The sequence below is a fragment of the Astatotilapia calliptera genome, chromosome 9 (genome assembly GCF_900246225.1).
Source record: "Astatotilapia calliptera chromosome 9, fAstCal1.2, whole genome shotgun sequence".
Classification (NCBI taxonomy): Eukaryota; Metazoa; Chordata; class Actinopteri; order Cichliformes; family Cichlidae; genus Astatotilapia; species Astatotilapia calliptera.
Genome location: NC_039310.1, coordinates 15,586,515 through 15,609,832, shown reverse-complemented (window position 1 = coordinate 15,609,832; position 23,318 = coordinate 15,586,515).

The following is a 23,318-nucleotide window of genomic DNA, read 5'->3' as shown; positions in this document are numbered from 1 at the left end:
GTAAACTGTCTAAGAAGGTGTTCAGTGATGTCATATATAATTTGAGTAGTAGACTTTTTTCCCCCAATAGACATCTATTTGCACTTACTGCACACCACAAGTCGCCACTGCTGACTAATAGAAAGAATATGTTGTGTAATGCTGTGCTGCAGGCGGGTTTTGGACCCAATATGCACAACTCAGGAAGCAGGATGTGAAATCACTTTCACTTTATTGCAGGTAACTTGCAAAAGATAAAATAAACACAGAGCAAGATTAGAGCAGAACACGGGGAGACCAAAGAGTAGAGGGGTACATAGCAGGAGTCACGAGGGACGACGTGACAAAGAATACACACAAACAAAGGGTTTAAATACAGGTGCAAAGTGTAGACACCCGGGGCACACAGTTAAAGAAAAGCTAAATGAGACAGGGGAAGCAAAATAGAAAATAATGTACACAAGATGAGGGACTATCAAAATAAAACAGGAAGTAATACACACACTGAGATCCAAGCTAAAACTCGTGGCAATAACTGAAGGCTATTACCATCTTATATATAGAGATGGCACGATACCACTTTTTTATGTCCGATACCGATACTGATATCATAAATTTGGATATTGGCCGATACCGATATGAATCCAATATAGTGTTTTTCAATAAAACTTTTTTTTTTAATATCTTGCTGCATTTTGTATATGTTCAAACTCAAGTTTAAAACCCCCCACTAAAGCTATTATTATACCTGTATGCAAAAAATACACTGCACCCAAAATAGTTCAGCAATACTGATCAATCTAATAAACTTAAACCTACTCTATCCTCCCTATTCTGGTATTTTAAAGAGTAAGCAACCTAACTAATAGGGTTGTAAACTCCCAGAAAAAAAAGAAAAGGGAACCACCCCCCACCTCATGATGCTTAATTGACATAATCAACTTTAATTTGATGCAGTGTGAAAATGCACAAAAATCAATTATTTTTCTACAATATTTAAATAGATTCAACATCTTTCTTCAACAGAACTGCAGACTGCTCAGATGGTACCTTCCCAAAGGAAAAAGTACTATAGCTTACTAGGGTATATTAGACTTAACATTTACTATATACAGTAATGGACTTCTATACATTTTACATCAGATTAAAACTTTGGGTGTAAGATTCAGATAATTATTTATTAAAAGGTAGATATTTTAAATGAGAATAAGAATGAAAAGTATGTCTTTGTGCCCCCTTTTCCCTGTTCATGCCCTATCGGCCCCCCTGGCTAAACTTTGCTAGATCTGCCCCTGCACAGTTACCAGCCGTCAGCTGTGTAGAAAAGGATCCTGGTCTAGAAAGTAATATTAAATAAATTCTAACAACAGCTTATTAAGGTTAAACGTGCTGCTGTTGTTCAGCCGCTGGTTTCCTCTTTCTGGCACGAAGTGGGAGATAAAGAAACAAGAGAGACGGACTCGCAACAGAAAAGCCGATCAGCTGATCATTGATCAGTTTCATGATTGAAGTAGCAGCAGGAGAGGGAGAGAGAGAAAATAAGAGGCAGTTGCTCCATATATCGGTTGTTAAGCTTAACGCTGGAATGCTTTACAAACATTCAGAGATGAACTTACACACTTGCTTTACTTCTCTCTGGGATAACTTTCTCAGAGATGAAATTCCGGTTTGGTAGCGGGGCTCTAAATGCTCAACCAGCCCGCAGACAGGTCCTGCATGCCAAAGCCGCTCTATCACGTGATGCATACTGCTCCGATGCGCTACGGTTATGAGCCGAGTTACGCCATGTCGCAAGTTTTGTGAGGTGCTTTTTTGATATTTACTGGATCGGATTAAATTTTTTATTTCTCTCCGATATCCGATCCAGTCAGTATCGGACCGATACGTAATATCGGATCAGTCCATCTCTACTTATCTATACAGTCTTTTTAAAGTATCAAAATATCAGTGTTGTTGGACAGTAGGGTGGTGCCATATTATAATTTTTTTTGGCCTTTTTCAGCTTTATTTGATAGACATGGTGAAGAAAGGACAGGAAAGTGGAGGCAGAGAGAAAGGGGAAGATATGAGGTAAAGGGCCGCGGCCTGGACTCGAACCCGGGCCGGCTAGCCCCAGCCGCACAGCAAGTGGTCGTTGGTCAACGCACCGAGCCAAACTGGTGCCCATGCCATAGTATAATTTTAATGTTGTCATAAAAATGTTTGATTTCATGATATCACTACTACAGAATTCCCATGGGTTCACGCACACACCAATCAGACAAGCTCAGACAGCTCTGACTGCCAGAGTCTCGAGTCAATGAAGATTTTGTATAAAAGGAGCTACTTCAACATCCTCCAACAAAACACAATGCTTTGCAAAATATCCAAAACAATCCCGCTAAAGGTGGAATTTGCAAACTTGTATCACCACTTGAGACAAAAACACACCGTTGGAGAACAGTCAGGGTATGGAGGCATGCAAGGAGGAGAAACAAGCAACCCTTGCTTAAACCTTGTTACAACATCCCAGTTACTCTGAACTCTAATAAGTTAACAGTACTTAAAAAAGTTTAGCAAACAAATGACCATAAAACTCAGCACGGTTTACTTAAGACAGCTAAGATAGGACAACTTGTTTATTGTCACAATACACAATACAGCTACATTTAGTTTCTCTAACTTGCCCTAAGTTGCCCTAACTTAGCTATCTCATGTAAAATGTTTCTTTTAATGCAGGCTAAGGTCAAGTTAGCTTAGTTCATGTTAAACTAAATTATTAGACAGTTATAGCTTTATACATTTCCTGGGAAGACACTACCTATGCTACTTTCGTGCTTGCGTTTATGCTGTGTCACTGGATATAAGACTCTGTCACTACTGTTGCCCTTTAAAGCTGTTGCTGCTGCTGTTACCTTTTGGCAAAATATTCACACTTCAAATTAAGCAGTCTGTCATGAAAGATGGCAAATGTCTGTCATTTTATTAGCATTTTGTCTGCAAACAGTAATCATAGATAAAACAGTATTTTGTTTTCTATATCATCAAAATATTGTCTATACTGTAAACCGTGGGATAATTTGGAGGATATATTGCTCACCCCCACTGGACAGTACCAAATATGTAAAAGTCTAAAGTTAAAGCAAATGCTAATGCTAATGCAAGTGCATGGGCACAACAGTTGCCTTGTAAATTTAAATAATTGTATGTTTTTTAAAGCTCCAACCGCATTTAAAGCAACCTGCTAGCTGAGGTCCAGGCTCCTGTTGCCTAGGTAACCCTCTAATTTACCACTCCCTCCTAGGTCAATAAATGTTACGCTTTGCTCTCATTTGTAGTTTGTAGTAATTCTTTCCAGACATTTTTCATAAACTTCGGTATATTTTTTCATTTCCAAAAAAATAATTAACACAATCCACTGAGCTGTGTACTGAATTTAGAGGAAACAAAGCATTGATCCTGTCTTGCTAGTATCGATCCAATACCAATACCAGCATTTAGATCGATTCACCCACTTCTACTTGAAGCTAAGTAAGATTTAGCATAGGAATTGTCCACTTTGTCTATCAATCAGTAAGCTGCACATTAATGTGTTGCAGTGATAGTGGATGCCAATGAGTATAATGTACTGACCAGTAATTGTAACTTGATACAGGATGAAAAGTACTTGGATCTCCCTCTGTTATCTACCTTGTACAAAATATAGTCCTAAACATGGTTTACCCTTAGTAAACACAGTATTATCAAATGAATATCAACACAACAAGCTGATTTGCTAGTTTGTTCTGTTTAAAGGTCAAAAAACAACCTAGTTATAGCAGATCTGAGCCCACTAGCTAACACATTAAAATGTATTTAATTAACCAGCACAAATCAATATGATTGAGGGGTTTTAGGCATTTATATACTCAACCTGTTTCAGACAGTATTTTAGTCCTTCAACTACTGCGTGACCACATGCACCTACACTTTCACACAATGGCAGTCTGATATATCATATCGCCTGCTCACTTAAGTTTGCACATTGGATGCTGATATTTCAGCTAGCGAGTGGCTCCCCTACCTTTGAGGATCACTGGAGTCGTGCTTCAGCTCTCCCACTGCTCGCACACGCTCCCCGCCGAGCCCATCTGCAAGTTCATCCCCACCTCCCCCAAGCCCCTCTACTTGTGTCAGGCGTGCCCGTGAATCGCCTCGCTCACTCTTTCCTTAAGTGCATCTCAGACTTTTGCCAGCCCTCTGCATCACACTTCAAAACACACACACACACACACACACACACACACACACACACACACACACACACACACACACACACACACACACACACACACACACACACACACACCGGAGAGACAGGAGAGAGGAAAAGAGGTCAGTGGGTCTCCTCAAACACAAAGAACCTCTCGAGGAGCACTGACTAGTTTACACTGAACTCAATTACCTGTATTTGATTATTGACTTCTCTGATGTTTAGCTTGTACAAGTGCTGTTGGTAGAAGACACTGTTGCCTCAGATCCCCTTGCTTTCAGCTCTCCTACCTCTTCTTTTCATTCCTCCACTCCTTTTTTTTTAACATTAATCTGAATTTTTCTCACCTTTTCCTCATTTTCACCTTTCAACATATCATTATTACCTAGCAACAGCCATCCATGTTTCTCTCTCTTCGGCCACTTTCATGTGATTCGTACAGCTTCTTTTCATTTATTTCCCTCGCGTGCCATCTCTAACAACTGGCACATAATCTGGCAGACACTCGAGGAGTTCGCTCAGTGTAGAAATACAAAAAGAAAACACATCATAGACGTGACGTAAACAGTCTCTAAAATATTCCTTGCGTACATATTTTCCTTCTTCGTAGACAATAAAATTGCACACTGTAGTTATTATTATGTCACAGTGTTGCTTACAAAGTAAGTGCTTCTTAAACCACGCTGATTCAAATGGTTGAATGCACTCAAGAACCTTTAAGTATCAGGGTTTGCCTCACAGAGCCACACAACATAATGAGCCGGCTAAGCCATGTTTAGTCTATTGCAAATATGCCTTTCTCTAGAGTTTACTGAGGATTTCCAAGGTTTACAGATTTTGGCTTAAGAGTATATAGTGAAAAGGTGGATAAAACCTGGTTTAAAAAAGGGAATAGGCGCTATAGCTTAAAAAAAAAAGAGCTGTGTATGCTTTACCATCTGCCAGTACTTAGTATACTATCAGTGCTGGTGATAATTTGTGAAATAAATTACTTTAGATTTGCACAAACACCTTCTTTTTCATTTTTACTGAGTTCATTCATTTTATTAAGTTACCATCACTCGGCCAGCAGGTCCTTTACTGTGAAGCACCTTAATCTAGGATGCCTATAGACCCTGTCCACACGTATGTAGCGTAAAGCTGGCATGCTGACTCTTCTTTTATGCAGTTGGAGATGATTTTCAAATCAATGGTTGTGTTGACAGGAAATGAGAAAATCCCTGTTTATAAAACACTGATGTACATGTGGATGTAGACCCAATGACCTCTGCTGAGCCTCCTGTGTACTGGCAACATGTGAGGGACTGATCAGAACTGTTCAAATGACCACTGAATCGTTGTTTTTAAGAAAAAGATGTACTTGTCATCTTATCACATGAGCATTACATGTATCACAACACGCGACGTCGGAAGTAATAAGCAAGTTTTATGAAAAACATATGCTCAAGTGAGAAAATCATAAGATATTATATTGTCTGTGTGCTAAACAACTGGTTTGATAGAAGAACAAAGGAAGTATTTCTTAAAGATTCATACTATGCACATGTGGCAGCTGACAGTATGGAAAAGTACTGAGCTAAAATAGCCCCGAGTCATAAAAACAGTCCAGTAAAATGTGCTCTCCTCTAATGAGGGTTCCATCCACGTTTTGCTGAAACTGTTAATATCATTTTATAGTTATTTTCAAAGAATATAATTTATGTTTCTATTGAATTGCAACACGTTTCTAGTCCTATTTTTCCCCAGCCATCATTTTATCAGAGATTAAAAGGGTAACTGACTAAAACCTCCCCCCTTTTTTTATAAACCAACAAGGCTCGAAAATAGAGACTCAAAAATGACCAAGCAACACCTCTAAAGAACAGTTTTACAAACACTGAACATTATAACCTTTGGGAAGGTATGATTTATTGCAGGTCTCTTGGATACGACTGCACAAGCTGCAACCTAATCTTTCACCCAAACCTTGTTTTAGCTTTCTTCCTGTGCCGTTTTTCTGGAGTCTTAATCATACCCGCTATGAAAACAGAAAAAAGTAATTTTTGTGTATTACGATTTTGAGGTTCTTCCCTTATAAACACAGTACACGGTCTAATGAGCCAAGCCAAGAAAGCAGAATTGCAATCACTGTGACCTAGAGTAGTCTCATTATTATTTAGACAATATTCTAGGGATTATAGTTCAACATTTGTCATTTTAAAGATCTTGTTTCTGTAGCCAGATTTCTTTTATTAGTATTTAGTTACGGTGATCTGCTCCTTGTGGTACCTGATCGGTATCAACTTTAGTTGGATAATTCATACCTTTACATTTTATGGTTGGCTGTGGAAATCATGCAAACAACTCTTCTCTCTACATCTTCAAACTTCACCGTTGGTTGGAGTCTCTGCTCGGGCTAGTTCCATTTCCTCAGTACATATTTGTTCCCAATGTCAGATCATAAAGGTTTTTAAACATTATGTCTGTTTCATCTTGGAAATGACAGAATGTAAGAAAGAAATTAAGTCAGTTTGAAAGAATCAGGAAAATAGTTTAAACTTTTATTGTTCCTGAAATGTTGTTGTGTTCCTTCACTTGTAACATATGTCAGTATTTGTGTGACTGTGGAAAAGTACTCTTCGAATGGATTTTGTGGAGGATAGTAGTACCCCAAAAAGTTCATCTTACAGATGAACCGAATCAACTTTTTGGGATTTCCTTACCTGGATGATTGAGCATGCATCAAAAGGATAGCAGTAGTCATTTGCTGATAATCAAATGCACTTCAGTGATGAATCATCAGCAAGTGTGACAGAAGTTTTGCCAGGTTGTTGTCCTTGAGCATTTAGGTATATGGTAAAGGCCACAATCTTCCAAGAGCTCATGCTAGATCTTAGTCTCTACAGACCTTAGTTAGCATGTTAAATGTTAACATATAATTAGAAGACGACTGAACAAGTGTGGGTTGCATGCAAGGATGGTAGGAGAAAGCCTCTTCTCTCTAGAAATAACTGGAAGATGGATTAGCTTTTTAAAGATGCATCTGCACAAGCCAAGCCACAAACACCTCATACCAACTGTCGAGCGTGGTGGTGAAGGAGTGAGGATTTAGGCTTGTTTTGCATTCCCAGGACCTGGGAATCATGCAGCCATTGAGTCCACCACGAATGCCTCTGAGTACTAAAGTACTCTAGAAACACTCAATTGGGTCATGATCACAAGCACAGCAGTAAATCTCCAACAGAATCACTGGATACGAAAATAATTCAGGTGTTGTAATGGCCCAAAGTCCAGACCTCAACTTTATGGAAATGCTGTGACAGAATGTTAACTCATTCACTGCCATTGACGTCTATAGCCGTCAATTGCAGTGAATGAGTCAATGGGTTTAACTCATTCACTGCCAATGGCTGGCAGTGAATGAGTTAAGAGAGCTGTGCATAAATAAATATTTGCAAACCTCAATGAATGAAAAGTGGGCTAAACGTCCTCCACAAAGATGTGAGAGAACTGATAAAGTTGAAAAAAGATGTCAGCTGCTCCAGCTTTTTGCTACTAAAGGTGGTTCTACAAAAAACTCTTTTTAGCAGAGCTGCAGAGTTCTGAGAAAACCCTCTTTTCCACATGATTGCATGTAATAAATACATGTGATCCGTCTTTGCTTTCCATAGAATTTTTATGTCTTACTGGAGTATTATTATGTCTGTTTTGACATCTTATATTGTGTAAAGTTTTCCTTTGCCTCTTCCTTTTAGACAATTTCCCAAGCTTAAATTCTCTTAAATTCACCCCTTTGTTCTCTGAGACTGCTGAGCCCTGATTAAACATAGTTTCTTGTTTTTTAATGCTTTCACAATGTCATCTTCTCTAAAGACTGAACATGCAGCTATTCAGGGGTGTGGATGCTGTAAGAGTGTCAGCGCTTCTAAAATTTCATGCAAATAGAAAAATATATCTGAATATAGTGCAAAAATGTATACATAACGGATATGTTGCAGTTGCACATTAAGGTTACTGAACTTTTAATGTCGCCCTTCATGTTTTTTGGGAAAACTACACATTCTATGGAAAGACAACACATTTAAAACCACACATTTAACTCATATCACAGACAAAATAAATGATTGGCAACCCTAGTCATACATAAATATGATTTAAATTGGAACCCAGAACTCATTCACACGATTCCTGCAAATTTCATTCTTCTTAATATGCTATTTTGCGATAAGTAAAGGGTAGGCAAAATGTAGAACATCTCCTTGCTCATGAATTATAATCTATTTGACAGCCGCACAGTGACACAGACGATGCTGTGAATGTGCCAGATCCTCGGAATATTTTTATACCAAGTGAAACTGTATTGCTGAAGCATTAGATGGCAGTTTGTAGCCCATGCTTTATTAAAATCCTGCAAAATGGAGGTTAAAAAAAAAAGCCATGCATCCTGTGATGAAAGAAGTGAAACTATACTTCAACTCGGAGTAAAATGGTTCTTTATCTATTATTCATCAGCGCACTGAGGTATGTTTATTGAAATGATTTCCACCATTTTCGTTTTTTTCTTCTTCTTCTTCATCTCTCCACCTTCAGCTAAGCATCCGCTGTGAAGTCTATCTGATGCTGCTTGTCGTTACCTATCACTGCGAGTTCGCATGGTCTCGCCTCACCTCGGAGGTAAGGAGCAAAGTTCGCCTAATTAGCTTCAAACCCAGCTGAGCTCCCCTCTGACAGGGGTGTGGTGCCACCACAGATACAATATCACCATATTCTGTAGTGGAAAGAGAAAAAAAAGCCCCAATCGCACATCACATGCCTGACAGACCAGGCACCCATAGGCTTCCACCCCTACCCTTGCTTTTTCTCGTCTTCTCCACCCTCTGTGTGTCTTACTGTCTGTCACTCTGTCACTTCCTTTCTCCCCTCCGAACCCCCTTCTTACTTCCTTTTCCTCCCTCTCTTCTTGTCACCTGCCTTCACCACCTACACAGCAGTCGGCTGTACATAGCAGCTCCAAGATAACACCGGAGCCCGGACAGCCAGACACCTCATTTATCAGCTCATACTCTGCTTGTTCGCTGTAAAGCCACAGCAATCCTGCAACAGGCTACTTGATCAGCTTACGCTAATTAGGGAAAGGAATATGTTTTGGAGAGCTCATTACAAAAAAAACAACAAAAATGTATTGGCTTCCACACAAACATACAAAATGGTGCAAGTTTATAGAAAAGAGCGATTTACTCGAGTTTTAATTCCTCCACATGGTAAAGTGATTCACCAGTGCATCACGTCCTCACAGTTATAATAAAGAAATACCAATGCATCACTCCGCTTTTGATTTCTCATTTAAATGCCACATGGATGGTGGAAACTATAAGGATGAAAATCGTGTAATGCAATTTCTATTCCCTCCCTCACAATATTCTCTTGATATTCAAATTAAGCCAGTTATTAGTTATTAGGGAGATTGGCAGGATGTCTGCATGGCGTTCTCTATCAGTATGCAAATCTTTCGGTTCTGAGGACCCATGGTGTCATTACTGTAACCTCTTATGTAAAGAGTGTTACCTGCGTGAAGAGCAGCCAGTTGTGTTGGATGGTCCTCTTTCTATGGAATAATGAAGTTGGGTGGCTGAGCAATTACTGGCAATAATATGTGTGAAAATATTGTGCAGTGCACAAATCCACCTCTGCAATTTGTGGCTGAATTGGCACAGATACAAATCCACATGATGTCGTTCCCTTGCTTGCTGCAGCTACTTGCTACCTTTAAAGTGCCTTTTGTTTTTCTATTTCATGAGCTTTATTAAAGGTTTACTTAAATTGTCAGACTTCATAAATCTATCACGACCCTCATTAAGGTCTCCCATTTGATCTCAGACACACCTCTTTTGATTGTGCCTGTGCCCGGACAAGCGGTCGAGAAAATGGATGGATGGACATGAATGTTTGTTGGTTTCAGACTCTATGCAGATCATAAACAGCGCATAGAGACAGATCATGTGACAGGACAGAGAGCAGTTTCACAGCGGACCAATTAACTAGTCCGGTTTATTGAGAGCGATCACTTCATTTTTCTGGTTAAGTAAAAGTCTGAAAGCTCATCAGTGGATTAATGCTATCAGCTAATGAGCTAAAACAACAAGCACCCAGAGCTGCAAACTCATTGGTTTTTATTTTAGAACACACTAAACTAAGACCTACACTGGCCACTTTGTTAGGTACATTTGTTCATAGTAGTTATTGATGCAAATAATTATTAATCAACCAATCACACGATAGCAACCTGGTGTATTTAAGCATTTAGACATAGTAATAATAGCCTGGTGAAATTCACACCGAACATCACAATGAAGACGAAAGGTGATTAAAGTGACTTCGACTGTGGCATAGTTACCGATAGTATTTCATAAACTGATATGCAGTGAGCGACAGGTCTCTGGGCTAAAATCTGAATACACAGCACATTGAGACCTTATCTAGCAGCAGAAGACCACATCGAGTGCCCCTTCTGTCAGTGAAGAACGTGAAACTAAGGCTACAATTCACATCTTCTATGAAGAATTTCAATTGGTATGAAGATTGAAGGACGTTGTCTGGTTCAATCAATATTGATTTCTGGTGTGACACTGGTAGGGTCAGGAAAACCTCAGAAAGTATGGATCCATCCAGCCTTGTATCAACAGTTCAGTGTGCTGGTGGTGTGGGGGATGTTTTCGTGTCACACTTTGGGCCCAGCAGTACCAACCGACCTTCCCTTTATGACCACAGTTTACAGCAGGACAATAAACTATGTCATGGAGCTCAAATCGTCTCCAAGTATTTTCTTGAACATGAAAACTATACTCAAATGCCTCATAGTCATCAGATGTTAATCCTGTACAGCAGCTTCAGGATGCGGTGGTATGGGAGTTTGGCATCATGGGTTATGCAGCACATGTGTGATGCTGACAAGTCAATGTGGACCAAAAACTCAGAGAAGGGTTTCAGCTTCCAGGAACAATTAAGGAGGTCCAACCCAGTACTAGCAAGGTGTGCCTAATAAAGTGGCCAATTAATGTATATGAGTTGACTCTGCCTAAATGAATAGTACTACTGAACTTAAAATTGAACTGGAAAACAGTAGTACACCCTTTCGTTCTGGAGTTCTTAATTTCTTAATTTTATACACATCATGATGTGGCTTTTAAAGTTCTTGACCTTTAACACAAAAGCAGTGATGCTGCTGTATGTTTTCTCCACCTGATAGCATTAAATACCCTGCTTTTTACATAACTTGCATCACTTCTTCATGTTCAGCCTTTTATTTTGGTGGTTTGATCGTTTTGGGTTGCAAAATGCCTGGGTGTTAAAATGCAGTCACACATTTTATGCTCGATTCCATTAGGCGCTAATGTTAATGTGGCTGTGTTAAATAGATGTTTACATAAGGTGAAGCCAAGCTCATAGTGAAGCTAACCCAAAATCAGCCACAGTATATTTAATCATACATAATGGCTGGCACACTGGTTAAACAGAATCAACCTGCATCAGCCACACACTCGGGCTGATTCTTTACTCGGCACTCTCACTCATTTGAGTTAACTTCTCCCACATTCGCAGGCCCACCCTCTGCTGCACCTCCTTGTCCATCCATCCATCTGATTGACAGGTTATGAGCCAATCCCGGCACAAATGACTCTGAAACACCAGGAATCCAAACCAGCTGGGTTCAATCAATCTCACTTAAACTATTCTCCATCGCAGCCACGCTGCCTAATACTGAGACAGCAGAGAGGGCAGTTCCACTGTAATGTTATCAAATCGCTTCTGAAGCGCTGGGGCGATCACTCTCCTGCAGATTGAAGGGGAAGAGGAGGGTAAAAGGGATTTGTGTGTGAAGGGGGGGAGGAGGAAAAACAGAGGAGTAATTGTGCCTTTTATTTCTGCGTTTTAGGTTGTGAAAGCAATCGTGAACAGGGTGAGAAAAAAAGGGTAAACACAGTGTCAGACATCAGTTAGGTATGAGGAGAAAGTCATAATAGAAGCTAGAGTTCTGTTAAAAGGGGCGATAAAATTGAACCGACACAGCCATCTGTGTTTGGGCCAGGGAAAACGTGGCAAGTACAAACCCCTGAGGCTTATGTCATGACAAACTCTGCTATGAGGACAAACACTTGTAAAGAATCGTTCGGACTCTATTGACAGTGCTTCGTCTGCTGAGGGTGCGCGCCCTTCGTTCTAGGTCTGATGTCATGGGGAAAGTAAATTTATCCACAAACCCTCAGTGGTGAACAAGTGAACTTTCATTATTGCAGATTCTGTCGACCCACAAATAACTTCACTCAAGAGACAGAATGATTGATACTCTTCATCATCTCTGCCTCCCTCCTCAGCCCCCCTAATTCAATTCCAAATAACTGCAAAGCTGTGTCACCCATACCAAGGAACTCACCAACACAGCAACGCTATTGATCCACAAACACCACAGAACCTTATGCATTTTTCTACATTGAATGAAAGAGCGAGAGAGGGAGAAAAAACAGACCCCCATCCTTGCGATAGCTCCTCAGAGCTCAAAAAAGAAGGGATTGTAATAAGTCCACTGTTGCACCTAAGGAAAAAATGAGCACATGTGTAATGTGTATTTCACATTTCACAGAGGAAACATCATCCTAGATAAATGTTCTTAATTTTAGTCTCTCATTATAATTAATCAAACTGCACGCACACACACACAGAATCCCAGCCTTCATTTCACTGTCCTTTTCCTGAGGTTACTACCAGTCAGCATCCTTCTCCACTCCTGAATAGTCATCATTTTTCTAGCCACAGCGGTATAATCGGCCCCGATCAGGAAGCCCCCGGACTCTGAATGAAGCACTGTTTATGCAGAAAAGCCCAACAGCTACAGTAGTCTCATCTTTCTGTTTTCAGCAGGGAAGGGGGTGAGCTACAGCCGAACAGCACGACGGTGTTGATGGTTTCTCGCAGACCCTCAAGTCTGTGTACATTTCAGCAGGGCTTCAAATTTATCACATCAAAGACACAGCAAATTGCTACATAATTCAGTTTAGAAAAAAAATCTGCCAAGACTGCAAAAAACCAAAAAAAAGGTAAAGGGGAAGAAAATGTCTAAATGTTCCAAGACAATGGAGTGTTTATTGCACCTTATTCGAGGTATTTTTGTTATTGAGAAGAAAAGTTTTTAGTGTTTAAAAGCACATTTTTCCCCCCTGTGTTGACCACCTGATTTCATCTGCTGCTCAGCAGAGATGACAGTTCCCACGATGCTTTGCTCGAACAGCTTAGCTCAGCAACCGGGAAAAACCAAGCCAAGACTCCAAAGACACACCCAGGAATACAACATCTGGCTTAGTCTCAGTTTCCTTATCTGTCCCATCGTATTCATCCACACAGACGCTCGCCCCACAATTTAGACTTTGTTTTTGGATTCTATCTCCCCCGATGTTAGGGTACAAACTTAGTTTATGATGGAGCTGCATGTGATTTAATATCACCGGATGATATAATGCATTTAACAATGCACCCGGGTAAATATTATCAGTGAGGAATGGCTCATAAAGTGGCATCAGTCTGCGGTAGGGATGCACAAGTGTGAGATTACGTGACGTCAGAGATGAGTAACTGACCTGATTAGACCACTTTGATAAACACTGAGAGGATTGTCTCTCACGCTCACCTCCTCTCTCTACCTCGCGTTGCCTTGCTCGTTAACTGCCTGAATGGCGCTGTGTCTGAACATTTGCTTGTATTTGAAATCCTCCCCACCTTCACACAGATTGAATTAATGCCAGAGGAAGAAAATAGCCCGATAAAAACAACAGATGCACTGCATTTTTATACAGTCCCTGTGGAATCATCTAATTTCTAACCTCTGTGTTTGTACATCCCACCATCTCTTAATGCCCCTAACATACTGTAGGATGAGGGTGAATCTAAATGAAAAATACATTATTCATATTCCCACAGAGCCACAGAGGGTGGCTGCCATGCCAGGATGCCTCACCCATGCCCAGAAAGGCAAAGAAAGACAAAGCCCGCCCACACAATTTATTATCAGTTTTATTGATTTTCCCTAGGTTGGGGGTGGGGATGTCTGGCAACTATATTGTACCCAGAATCTGTTTTTTACGCTTTCAAAATAAGTTATGTGTAACAAGTCAAAAGTCTGACTTAGTCAGCCAATGTTTTTCCACCTTTTCTTTTAAAAGGATGCGCTTGAATAACAATGAGGAAGAAAGGATGATGGCGAGGAGTGAAATTTAAAAGCTGGAGTAGAGAAACAAAAGAGAGAAAAACCCAAAACAAAACACAACCTCCTTCTGCCGTCACGGTATGATTTATGGCTCAGCTGGAGAATTACATGTAATGATTCAGCATGTTGATCAAGAGTTTGTACAACAGTGTGATCCAGAAATATTGCACCCGAACCCACAACAGACAGCAACGCAGATCAATTACTCCGCAGCTCCACATTGTGCATTCTGCCGTTCTACCTGCGGCTCCAGCCTATAGCCTCACTACATCACAGGATAATCATCCCACCGCTCTCTGCAACGTGCAGCTCGAATGTGGATTCTTGTCTGACACACTTTAGCAGCTTTTACTGCCCTGAAAAACAAACAAACAGAAAATCAATCGTGCACATTTCTTAGCGACGCCTCAGATGAGAAGAGAGGGGAGTTCAGAATTTCTCAACCCCTCTGTTACATTTCAATATCGCTGTGTGATTCATAGGAAAGAGCCACCACGAAGACATGTAAATTATTAAGTAGTGACTTGGTCAGGCTGTGCTGTAGCTACAGAATGAGCAATTACTTTTTCCCCTCCTGGGACGGGAGGCCGTTTATGGTTTTGGGTCAAAGGGGAAGACAACCTCCACAGGGCAAAGTAGAATCAAATCCCTCAATTACTGATCTATCATTTACGGCTCAGGCTGAAACAAAATGGGGAAGCCTCTGTATGGATAGTCTGCTGTTACACAGAGTAGACATGAACAACCTGCATAGGCAAAATCTACACTATATTTCGAGGGTGTGAAACGCAAGGCCCGAGTGCCAGAATCAGGCTGCCAAAGACCAAATCAGGCCTGTTTTTTTTTTTTTTTTTTTTTGGGGGGGGGGGGGGGGGGGGGTTCTGCATAATACAGCAGCATTTTCATAGTGTGCTAAAAACTGAGATTTACTCTTGAATTAAGACTTATTTCTATATTAAATGGGATTAAATGTGTAGTTAAATATCTTTACAGGAAACAGGAAATTCACTGGATCGGCCCACTTAAGATAAAAGTGGGCACAATGTAAAATGGGTTTAACGTTCCAGCTATAGATTATATATGAAAGATGGATGTGTTCACTGTGACGTTGCCCATTAGCTCATCAGGACTTTTTTAAGCCCAAATCTGAGAATTTAAGCCAAATGACCATATTTGCACAAAAGGAAGCATTTTAGTGTTAGCTAAGTGTTAGCTAGAAGTGTTAGCTAAGTTTAAGCTAACAGTAACCAGCTTGGTTGTACTGTAGACCAGCGGTCCCCAACCTTTTTTGCGCCACGGACCGGTTTATTCCCGACAATATTTTCACGGACCGGCCTTTAAGGTGCCGCGGATAAATACAACAAAATAAAACTAGTACCGGTACCGAAAAAAAAATTTATTCATTACACACGTGAAAAGACCCAGGAAAACCGAGTAAACGATAAAAACGATAACAAAATAACGCTGAAAACCGATAAAACCCTGAAAACTATACATTTCACACCTGAGCCTCAACTCTCGTGGCCTGGTACCAAACGACTCACGGACCGGTACCGGTCCGAGGCCCGGTGGTTGGGGACCGCTGCTGTAGACTGTATGGACACATCACAGCGTTTACATGTAAAAATACTGCATTATCTCTCACCAAAACTGTAGCACAGACTTTAGTACAGCTGGTCTTTTGATACAGTTAACTTCAAAGTAATCAATATTATTTGCAGTTTAATGTGTGGGAAAAAATGCTAAAGATGCCATTATGTCAGTACTTTTACAGTACACTCAGCACAGCTGATTCCAGGAAGGAGCTTGAAAAGGTCATTTGTTCATCCCTCGTGAGTGAGGTGGATGGAGAGGAATGACATTTATGTTTGGGCAGGTTAAAGGAAGTTGGCTGATTTTAAAAAAAGTAAGATATCCACATAATACATAAAAACATGTCTTCAGTGATTAATTTTGAATTGGTGTTGTTTTCTGAACGCCAACAGAATTTGAAGATCATTTGGTAAAAAGCGAGTGTTCATATTCTTACACCGTTCCCACTCTTAGCATAACAAACCCAGAAAAAAAGACATCTTCATTGTCAGTGGCTTTGAATTGGAATTGCAGACACAGCTACAATATTTGCTTAAAATGGCTGGAAAGTAATGCAGACATATGGTGCAATTTAATCCACCTTGTTATAAGCAAACCTTGTAAGATCTGGCATCTGTTTCTTTAATAGGCTTAAGGAGGAAAGACCTTGCCCCAACCATATCCACCCACTGTCCTCCACTAACCTCAGGTGTTTTGTGCATGTCAATGTGTCTGCAGCAACAACGACCAGCTCCCTTAATCAGAAGCAAATCTTGTTTTCAATAATTAGCTGACAGACAAAAGGGAGAGAAACCTCATTTTCCTACGAGACTCAACTCTGCTGCAAAATCAATATAATGAATGTCTAATGGCAAGCCTGTTCGCTTCCACCAGGAAGACGTTAATGCAGAATTAAACACATGTCAGACCTATCGCATGTTCTTGTTCCCACTTTAAATTCACATCAGCTGTAAGAATTCTCACTAATAAACATGTTGCACTGAGTGTTAAATGATGTGCCGTAAACAATTTACAAAATCAGTGCTATGAATCTTCTCACTTTCAAGTACTTTGTTAAATGTAAATCGTAAAAGTTACAATACTGGGAAATCTTGGTTTACAAATGCCACTGAGTTCAGTTTATTTCACCGAACCTTCTGTCCCCGATTGTGATCGTTTGCATAACTTTTACAGACGTGAATGCTTTTCTTTACTTTTCTTTGTCCCTGTTTAGTTGTGTGTGTTTTTTCTCTCCCATTCAGCTCTACAGTATCACCAGCACTTCTGCCCACATTGATAGCGCTGAGTGGAGATAACATGCGGTGACAGAAACCCCTGGAATCTGGTGTGTGAGACGGATCATAAATGCTCACGCATCGTTGGGGGATATCAACCCCTGATAATGCAGTCATCTCACAGCGTGCTGACAGGAATGAATTGAGCCTGGAGACGACATCCTGGAAAAGCAATAGTGATAAAGAACTAATTAAAGATGGTAAAAGGTGAATATGATTTTGGGGATCTGTCAGTAATTGGTCACATGAAAGATACTGGCAGGGTGCAGACGTTGCTGCTGCTCTCCCTTATTAGGCTTTTATGTGAAAATTAATGTATTTCAACCTGGTGCCCAGGTGCTGGAGGGCTGTGCCACGGTCTCCTTGCCCCTCACAAGGTGGGAGATCCACAGAGCTGTTAGGAAGCTTCCTCTCAACAGTTTTAATTCGAAGCCACAGCTGAAAGAGACAAAGACTTAATTTAGAGGAAATTGGTTCTACAACACACAGCTGGGGGAAAAAACTAGTAAACAAAATGTAGTCAAAGACACTTTTTTAGTTTCTGTCTGACAGTTTGAAGTTAGTATGAAGCTGCACATTGAATGGCCAGCCCATTCTCATCCCCGTGGTGTTAAATACTGCCACTTTGTTGGTTTCTCAAAGCCAATAGTGTCTTATAGGTATAGATAGGAGAGGGTTCTGGAAATACTCAGACACATATCCCAACTTCTGAAATATGCAAACTTTGGGAAGTCAAATTTCGCTGTTCATTTTTGCCTAAAGAGTTCTGCAATCTTAACCTTACAGTAGAGGTGAGTGAAAAGAGACATGAAAATAATTGTGTCGACTTAAAAAAAAATCCAGACATCTAAAACTATTTGTAATAAACATTACAAAACTGTTAAAACAGACTTCTATAATCTGACTGGCTGATATTCAAGTTACCCTAATTGTTCACATCATTACAGTGGAACCCTGACTTACGAAATTACTTCGTTCCCGAGGGTATTTCGTAAGTCGAAGCACCCATCGCGCCTTTTGAGTGAGCTATAGGCTATAGGCTAATTGCTAACTGCAACAATACGTCGTTCAAGTGGAACAGCAAAGCGCAAGTAGGAAAGCCAAGGGGGTTGTCACATGATTCGGAAGGCATTGTGGGCTCAGCCAATCAGAGCCAGCAGATTTCATTACGCGGGCATTTTGTCGTAACACGGGCAGAAATATTGCCGTTAAGTGCCTTCGTAACTTGAATTTTTCGTTAAATGGGGTATTCCTAAGTCGGGGTTCCACTGTATTTGCATATTAAGCAGCATTAAGGTGCCAGTAGTGGCAACACAGTGACACTTTCTTCGGACATAAGGATCATGCACGCTGATATTTCTTGTCTTTGTATCAATATCTAAGAAACAGAGTATATGGAGCTGGCTCGACGTTGGCCGTAAAGATTCTGTATGAGCTGTATATAAAGCAATGGCTGTGTTGTATAGCTGATTGAAATTCACCAGTGATAGCAGAAATTTTGAGCATCACACTGCAGCAGCATGAAAGTCTCCAATATAAAAATCTATTGCCTAATTAACTGTCTTACTTGAATTAATGAAGTGGGTTGAAAAATATTCTTTAAAGGGGTAGAGCGGCCTTCAGACTTGAAAAGAATAACGTGCGCTTATTTTTTCTCAGACATATTTTTTCTCGTATTTATCAAGTTCCATTGTTCTTAAGATCTACCAATCACGGAAAAAGATGTTTTGTTAAACCATAAGAGCAGGCTGTTCAGCTCGACTGCGTTTCAGTAAACTCTTAGGAATATGTACACTGACTCTCTCTCCATAGATAAAATCAAGACCAGAGTAAATGTGGAACCTTTTTTAATGCCAAACAGAGCTATTGCTCAGCTTTTATGGGTTTGTGAGATGCCTTGAAGTCTTATTAGCTTCCCGGCGAATTTTCCATCCTGTGGTTTAGTTTTACTCCTCACTGGCCAAGACACAGATAGTAAGTTTACAAAGTTCCAGCGAATTCATTTATTGTTTAATCCCTCCCCGAGGAGACAGGTGTCAGCCCGGATCTTATCGGCTCTTGCATAATGAGAAAAAATGATGGAGCTGGGTTGGATCCTGCAAAGGTCACCCGATCACACCCTCTTACAGAAACAAATGGAATTAATGAAAGCAGTTTGTCTGGACCCCTTCTCTATGTTGCACGCCTTCAGTCCCTCATTATTCTCTCTTCTTCCCTGTCCTCGTCACACACACCGCATTCACTTTCAGTGTCTCACCTCACCAGATCGCCTAACTGTGCAACTTTTACAATCACATCCAGCACATTGCGCTATCTATAAGCTGTTTCAGCAGTGTCTCATTCCCAGCTGAGTTTCATAAAATCATTTTAATAAAGTTAGACATCATCTTCGAAGGGACAAAAAATCAAACCGCTTTTGTATACCAGGGAGAAAAAAAAAGATAACAATAAAACCTACCCCAGAAACGGAACATGATTGGATTATTTCCTGCAAATGTATTCTCACAGTGGGGTAAGATATTGCAGCCTCTAATATAAACAAGAATTCAGCAAAGTTTGAACTGCTGGGTGGAAAAACTGCAGATGGGTAAAGAACAAAGGTAGCAAACAGCTTTTAGGCAGTGGAGAGGGCATGACAGCTCAAACAATGTATTTCCTGCCTGGAGTTTTTCATCTAATCTAGTGCATTCTTAAAGGTGTAGCAAACAAGACTGAGAGAAGTGCCTGACATGGATAGTGAGCACATCAGGGTCGGTGTAGCATGGAGACTCACAATTCAGTGCTTATCGAATTTCCCTCTGGTCCAGCATGAAAGGAATGTACACCTAGCGTAGCGTGAGTTTTTCTTAGCATGTGGTAGCCTTCCTCCACAGATCAAAAGATTGTGTCCTAACTCAGACAGAGGGACAGAGAGAAGCCTCGAGGCCATGCCACCCTCAAGCTGTTTGCCAGATAGGGAATCAGATACGGAGGTTTTCTCAATGGGCTCTGCACTGTTATCACCCGTACAGAGGGATTATTTCAGCTGAAAGAGGGAGAGTAGCTGAGTGAAGGTTTTTTTACCGGATTTTTACAAAAGATTTAGAAAAAAGGAGAAAGCCTAACGACTCTAAAGAGTTGATACATCCAGTCGATATTCTGGGATTTCACCTGGGGGGGTCTTCTGCCATTGTGTTTTGCACTACTGACTCACAGTGTGTGTACGGAACACTGCTAAGTTTAGACTTGTGTATGTTTTCTTCACAAACGAATCTAGTTCGTAATTGGCAGATGCAAGGGGTGAAATATTGACTGTGTTTGTGCGTGCGTGCAAATGTTGCTGCGTGTCAGTGTGTGTGCGTGCGCACGTGTGTGTGTGTGTTTGTTTTTTTGGCTGCTGTCCTGGTTTCATCTCAGTGTGCTACCAAGGAGACGTAAGCCACTTCCATCTGCCTCATGTTCCAAGTTTCTTTGTGTTCCTAATAAAAGACAGGAAGTTGAGTTTAAATCAAATTTCTATCACCACACCGATCGCTAATTAAAGGATAGTGACGAGAAGAGAAAAGAAGAGAACTTTCTCTCAACTTCACTGACTGACAAATTATGGCAGAACAGACCAGAACACCTGACTGTAAACTGACTACTGTACACAAACTGTGCAACAGATGTGTCTTGTAAAAACCAACGTGAACTAATATTGAGATATTTTCTTTTCTTATATTCGTGTGCTCCCTCAGAGCACACGAATATAAGCTGTTAGAAAAATACGTGCATTTGGAGTTTACAATATTGCACACAATAAAAATGCATTTAACCTCCTAAGACCTGAAGTCTTCCACGGCATGCATTTTTAATTTCTCTTTGATATTTGGGCATATTGGGACCTGATGAATGTAAAAACAGAGAATTACCAGATTTTTTTTTTTTTTTTTACCTTATTTTTGTTTTTAGGTAAAATAAGAGCCACATATAAGAATATTCATTTAAAATTTTGATAGAACAGTAGCAGCATAATGTCCTCGTAAGTGGACATCAGGCCCTTGTAGAGCAAAATTAAATATTTTGGTCTAAATAACCCAAAATGTGATGTCCACATATGTGGACGCCCTTTCTAGGAGGTTAAAATATTTAATAGTTATTTAGTAACTAACATTCCTAATCTTTAAACTTTTTATTGCAGTGTTTTAGGACAAACAAATATATATATTGTCAAGGGTAGTGTCGTGGATGAGAGGAGGAGGACCCAAACGCTGGACTCACAGGCAGGTAGGTGAAGGTGGATGTTTATTGCCGAAGGAGTGAGCAAACAGTACAGAGGGAGGAAATGGCTGGCTGACTGAATGAATGAATGAACTAAGGACTGACTGACTGACTGACTGGACATACAGACGACATCAGACATACATCATTAACATCAATGACACGACAGAGAACTGGTGAAACCGAGGAACTTAAATACACAGGTGGATGATGACAATGATTGGAAACAGGTGAGTACAGGGCTGAACATAATCTGACTAATGACACGGGAGACAAGCTGACACGGGAAAAAACAGGAAGTGAGAACATTAATGTGGTGAACCAAACTGAACATGAACAAACTGAAATCACTGGGTCAACGACCCAGGAACCCTGACATATATTAAGATTAAAAAGAACATTTTTAGACAATTTAGTGACAGAGAGAAAAAAAACATTATTGTGTGACACGTCCTGTTTTTCACATCAGAAACTAGATCTATACTTGATGTATTGCTGAACATATGCTTATGAAACATCTCGCAAAACAAGTTGAAGTAAACAAATTCTTTGTTAGTCAAACTTTAGCCCCACTGAGCAGTTTGGTAGGCTTTAGTGAAGGCTAAACTGGTTTACAGTTTCAATAGTACACCAGTACACAGCAGACATGGTGCTTATTATCAATGTTAGGTTAAATCAAGGTCAGCAGAGATAAATTATTGCATTTAAACTGATGTTGATTGGATTGAATTCTACCTTCTATACTAGCTTTTCAGTATTTTTGGCTTGCAAAGTCAGCCACCCAGGCCACAAAATCTGTGTATAATTTGAATTCAGTTGGCTAAATCCACAAAGAGCAGCACAGATCAGCTGACCACAGCCTAAATCAAATTATGTTACTCATTTCTTATTTGTAAGTAATTGTTATCCCCATGATACACTGCACCTGATCTTAGGGTTCTGTCACCTACCAAATTCCACTTTAGCCCCTGTTTACAAGTCCTATGCTTAACTGACTTGGATACAGATACAGAGGCAGTTTCACCTTGGTGGTTTTTGAGAGCCAGGCTACATTTCATCAGACAATGGATGTATACATACAGATGTATATATATTTATTTAATTATTTTCAACTAATTCGTGGATTAAGGCACTTCTAAAGGCACAAAAGAGTCAAATCTGATAGTAGGATAGTGTACTTAATAATATGTCCAGGGAGTGTATGTTCAGCTCCCTCCTGAGCAGGTGTTTAATATTCTGTAAAAATCTGCAATCATATTAAATTCAGTGGTTATTTTCCTCTCTAGGCAGCAAAACAACAGCACTAGTCATTGATGAGATAAAGAAAACAAAATAAATGGATCACGGTCAGGGTTAAAGTCTGGGTTAGGGTTTGTCAAATTAAGATGTTTGGATAGAATCTACATCTTCAGCATTAATAATAAAATATCCACATATGCATTTAAAGCTGATTCAGACTTTGGTGTGGTGTTTTAAACAGACACGAGCTTTGTAATACTTTCCCATTTACATAACTGTTCAGTGAAGTAAAACACCTATTCAGCTGTATCACTTTGTGTTTTTTTTAATGTAGAAATACTTTTGCTTTCATGTACCACAGCTTTATGTTTCCTGATATTCAGTGTTTTGAGAAAGCTCTTGTTTTTCCCAGCTTTAACAACTCTCATGCTGGCGGCTCTTTCTACAACACATGTAATCAACAGCTGGATGCGACAGGTCCAAACGTGCTGTACCTGGTACCTTTTTATGGCCAGACGTAGGAAGTCAC